Below are 6,054 nucleotides of genomic sequence, written 5' to 3'. Positions count from 1 at the left end.
TGGTCCCCCTTTGGCAGCAATAACTTCAACCAGACTCTTCCTGTAGCAAATCAACAATCCTTGATTGCTGGTCTTCAGACGGCTCTTTTGACCAAGCCATAATGCACATTAGACAACGCTTCACATCAAGGCAATTCTTACCAGGTGTGTGTTTTATAGTGGGCAGGGCAGCTTTAAACCTATCATCAGTGATTGGGCACACACCTGACTGAAATTGTTTGGTAAAAAAAAATTGTTTCAATTGCTGTTTAAGTCTTATTAGGCAGAGGGTTCACTTACTTTCCCCCCCTTCTGTCATTGTTTGCATGCTATCCTCATTAAAATATTAACAACTATAAATGTTAAGGTGGTTTTAGTTAGAGCAGACACTATTTTTACATCTGTGTGATTTTGACAAAGATCAGATCACAATTTAAGGTGATTTTATGCAGAAATGTGAAATATTTATTTCTTTATTTTAGGGCTGTCAAACAATTAAAATTTTTAATCAAATCACAGCTTGAAAATTAATTAATCGTAATTATTCGCAATTCAAACCATCTATAAAATATGCCATATTTTTCTGTAAATTATTGTTGGAATGGAAAGATAAGACACAAGACGGGTATATACATTCAACATACTGTACGTAAGTACTGTTTTTGTTTATTATAACAATAAATCAACAAGATGACATTAACATTATTAACATTCTGTTAAAGCAATCCATGGTTAGAAAGACTTGTACTAAAATTGATCTTTTAAGAACTACAAGTTATAGAAATTTTATATTAAAACCCCTCTTAATGTTTTCGTTTTAATATAATTTGTACAATTTTCAATCAAAAAATGAATTAGTAGCTCGCCATTGTTAATGTCAGTAATTACACAATGCTCATGGTGCTGAAACCCATAAAATCAGTCGCACCCAAGCGCCAGCAGAGGGCGACAAAACACCAAAAAACACAAGTAACAAGTTGACATGACATTGTGCTGTCATTTTAATCTGTTTGAGCGGGGCATGTGCGTTAAAAGCGTCAAATATTTTAACGTGATTAATTAAAAAAATTAATTACCGCCCGTTAACGCGAAAATTTTGACAGCCCTACTTTATTTCCCTTCAAGCATGACAAATCCAAACAAACATATAGCATTTATATGTGTTTACAATTAATTCAACCCAAAAAGAAAAGGGCAGACGGAAGAAGCCGTAGCTTATTGAAACCCGCCCCCAGTATACCATAGGACGCAGAAAATATCGAATAACATTTTTTGACATTCAGATTACGTAGTGATTACCATAATTTCTGGACTATTAGCCACGGCTTTTGTCCTTCATTTTGAATCCTGCGGCTTATAGTCCAATGCAGCTTATTTTTTTATTTATTTGGGTTAATAGGTAACACTTTATTTGACAGCGGCGTCATAAGACCGCCATCATTTTGACATGACAGTATCATGGGCATTACTGAATGCCTATGACAGATGTCATTAAGTGTCATCTTGCAAATTGTGTCATTATGTCACTAACTTCATTTATGTCCAACTGGAATCTTTTATATCCATTCAAAAGTGAGATAATTTGCCAGATAACACGAAATGACATCTGTTATAAGCATTCATTAATGCTCATGACAGTGTCATGTCATAATTATGTTTTATGGCGCCACTGTCAAATAAAGACTGTCACTTGCAATAACCCTTTAATTCCTGCAATATGAAGCAATTGTCAAGACAATCACAAAATTTGACAAATAAGGTCTTAAAGAAACCTTTATTTCCAAATATGTAAAAAAAAAATATATATATATATAATTTAATTAATTTAATTATTAATTTAAAAAATAATATATTAATATAAAATTAATATGCTATAATATCTATAACCCTTGCTAAATCCTGTTTTATTTTTCTCATGGAACCTGCAGATGCATGAGTTGACTTGCATCCATTTTTTTGTTTTTTTGTTTTTTTTTAAGGAAAGATAGTTCAAAGTTCTGAATTAGTCTCAAAATCATGAAATTCTAAGTGTATCAAATGTGATACATTTGGCAAGAAGGGGTTAATGAAACAACTGGAACAGGAACTGATGAAATAATTCACAGAAAAAGCACAGAACATGAATTTTGATTAGTATTTACTAGGGCTGTCAAACGGTTAAAATTTTTAATCGAGTTAATAACAGCTTAAAAATTAATTTATGGTAATTAATTGCAATTAATCGCAATTCAAACCATCTATAAAAATGCCATATTTTTCTGCAAATTATATATATATTCTGTAAAATAAATTGTTGGAATGGAAAGATAAGACACAAGATGGATATATACATTCAACATACGATACATAAGGACTGTAGTGAGCATTTCACTCTACTGTCATTTAAATCTATCTGTGCTGTCCTCACTCCGAAGCGTCTACTTTTTCCAAAGCTAGACAGCTAGTGAACGACGCCTTAATAATCAGACTTCTTCCTTTTTCATCTGATTTATTAATAAAATAGCCTCAAACCACTGTCCTCTTTAGACCGTCGTAAAACTACAAAAAAAAAAGTACACAAGCATTGCATTAGCAACAACGTTAGCTTAGCACGCTATACAGGTTCACTAAACATAAACAAAAAGCGTCTCATACAAAAAATATAACATTTCGTTTCCCAACATAATATGTACATTCTTTACAACAACCATACTTACGGACAAATCTTGTCCAAGGATCATGTAAGCACAACATTACAACGTAGGCGTCAGCCGGAGACGTCGTGCAGCCGTATTGAACTGGCAAGAAAACAATAAACCATGTCGCAAAGCGACCACAAGAGTTCACTGTTAGATAGCACATAAAGCCTTGCTGTAAAACTTACCAAAAGGCAGAATACTGTCTGAGCGGGACATGTGCGTTAATTGCGTCAAATATTTTAACGTGATTAATTGAAAAAATTAATTACTGCGCGTTAACGCGATAATTTTGACAGCCCTAGTATTTACATCTGTAGCGTGGCAATGCATGCTAGGAGGCATGTTGGACAATAACGGTTGACAGCAGGTGGCAGCAGAGGTTGACTGTCTCCCCCAAGGGAGCAGTGATGGCCAAATGAACCTTCTTGAAGCAATTAAGTTTTGCAGCCAATTGGGTCAAAGCTTCATGGTGGTTCAATTGGTCTTATGACAGTCGTATGATGCCGCGATGTCTAATAAAGTGTTCCCGGTTAATATCTTTTGGTGTAAACATCACATAATGCAGTGAGGACAGCTGTGGCTTATAGTCCAGTGTGGCTTATCTTTGAACAAATATCGTTTTTGTGTCAAATTTGGTGGTTGGCGGCTTATAGCCAGGTGCGCGTTGTCGTGCGAAAATTACGGTACAAGGTTTTTTTGTTTTTTAATTATTTAACCATCCCCCTTGATTGTTCATTTTCCCAATAGTCAGTTGTCGATCGTGACAATGTGCTTGTTATGTTGATTAGATCCAGTAGATTAGTTCATAATTCAATGGTTAGGTTATTCAGTTGATTTGATCCAGAAGATAGGGAATAGCTGAGGACCGATGGCATATTCCAAAAGGTTCAAATACTTTTTCAAACCACTATACATTACTTCCAGTGGCTGCTGCTGGCTGAAAAAAAACTTCTAATATCTGTACTCTTCGAAGCAGGCAGAAGAGGCGGCATGTTGTCGACATGAATCTTCCCGGGCTGAGTGAGTGTGCGTGTGTGGTTGGGGCTCAAGTCATCAGCCAATCAAACATGCGTTGAGGGACAAAAAAAATTACCGGCACATTCAGCAAGTGAAAAGGGATAAATGGAAGTCGAAGCATAATGAAATAATTCACTTCATAATGGTAGGGTTATTCTATCCTTACAATATATGGGAAGGCAAACTAAATGACCTATATATCTCAACTAATTATATAATGCAAATAAGGTTGCTGGGGCAACCTTAACCCTAAATAAGGCTGCAAATAAAGTTGGTGAGGACAATTTAAGCATCCTGAAAAATTGGTAGTGTTATGTCCCTACCGACCCAATGCAAACCTACGCCCTTGGTTTTGAACATCCTTTAGTTTTCATGAAATACTGTAAGTGAACATTTATGTTCCTTCTACCTTGTGACAATGTTAAGATGAGATACTTTTGACATTTAATTTTTTGTGGGAGTTGTTGTTCCACCAGAGGGAGACAGAGACCGAAAATACACTTTACTCTGTTTTCCATTCATGTGTCACTCTTCAGCAGAATTACAGTACAAATTTTAGCTTTCTTTCATTTTCTCGCTCTTTTTTTAAATAACTGGCTTGCATTTGCTTTGATAGCTGACTCAGTTGCTTGGCTGAATGCATTCTATAGACATTATCTTGTCTAAAAGCTTGAAAAGCTCTCATCTAACGAGACAAGATAAGGCATCACGTTGATAAGTGGAGTAAAGTAAAGATCTAAATCATCAAAAGCTGAAGCACACTTTTCTACCTTCTTAAATGCGTTTTATTAAAGACAATGTACAGCCAGTAAAAACAATGTCGGACAACAATCACAACAGCAAATACAGAATAAGAAATAGGAACTTCATACTTGCTGTAAAAGCATAACATGAACCCAATTAACTCGTTCGATGCTGTTGACAGCAGTAGACGTCCAGTCCATTTGAATTGGGAGGGCTGATAGTGAAAGTAATTGGTGAAATAATTTAATTTTTATCATTTTAATAACCATCAAAATTTAAAACATGACGAAATGGAGAATAAAACAGAATATTGTGCGTGTTTTTGTAAACTAGATTGATTTTTAGAAATTAGGTAATTATACATATTTACTTTCTTCTGTGTCCATTGTAGGCATCTATTTTGGTTTTAATGTTTTCAGTTTTGTCCTTCATTTAAATATTTCGACATGATATTCTTACTTCGCACTTACTCAACCTTAATTTCCTTTCATTTGCACTTGCACACATATTATTGTTTACTTATGTACCTAACTGTTGATATTTACAGTGGGGCAAATAAGTATTTAGTTAACCACTAATTGTGCAAGTTCTCCTACTTAAAAAGATTAGAGAGGCCTGTAGTTGTCAACATGGGTAAACCTCAACCATGAGAGACAGAATGTGGAGAAGACAAAAAAAAAAAAAAACAGAAAATCACATTGTTTGATTTTTAAAGAATTCATTTGCAAATCATGGTGGAAAATAAGTATTTGGTCAATACCAAAAGTTCATCTCAATACTTTGTTATGTACCCTTTGTTGGCAATAACGGAGGCCAAACCTTTTTTTGTAACTCTTCACTCTTCGCTTGGTGTAAAGAAATCAACTGTGGTAGCAATTATTAGAAAATGGAAGACATACAAGACCACTGACAATCTCCCTCGATCTGGGGCTCCATGCAAGATCTCACCCCGTGGCGTCAAAATGATAACAAGAACGGTGAGCAAAAATCCCAGAACCACACGGGGGGACCTAATGAATGACCTACAGAGAGCTGGGACCACGGTAACAAAGGCTACTTTCAGTAACACAATGCGCCGCCAGGGACTCAAATCCTGCACTGCCAGATGTGTCCCCCTGCTGAAGCCAGTACATGTCCAGGCCCGTCTGTGGTTCGCGGTTCGCTAGAGAGCATTTGGATGATCCAGAAGAGGACTGGGAGAATGTGTTATGGTCAGATGAAACCAAAATAGCACTTTTTGGTAGAAACACAGGTTCTCGTGTTTGGAGGAGAAAGAATACTGAATTGCATCCGAAGAACACCATACCCACTGTGAACCAGGGGGGTGGAAACATCATGCTTTGGGGCTGTTTTTCTGCAAAGGGACCAGGACGACTGATCTGTGTAAAGGAAAGAATGAATGGGGCCATGTATCGAGAGATTTTGAGTGAAAATCTCCTTCCATCAGCAAGGGCATTGAAGATGAGACGTGGCTGGGTCTTTCAGCATGACAATGATCCCAAACACACAGCCAGGGCAACAAAGGAGTGGCTTCATAAGAAGCATTTCAAGGTCCTGGAGTGGCCTAGCCTGTCTCCAGATCCGAACCCCATAGAAAATCTGTGGAGGGACTTGAAAGTCCGTGTTGCCCAACGAC

Source organism: Corythoichthys intestinalis, chromosome 15 (assembly GCF_030265065.1).
Source record: "Corythoichthys intestinalis isolate RoL2023-P3 chromosome 15, ASM3026506v1, whole genome shotgun sequence".
Classification (NCBI taxonomy): domain Eukaryota; kingdom Metazoa; phylum Chordata; class Actinopteri; order Syngnathiformes; family Syngnathidae; genus Corythoichthys; species Corythoichthys intestinalis.
This window is presented reverse-complemented; position numbering follows the sequence as displayed.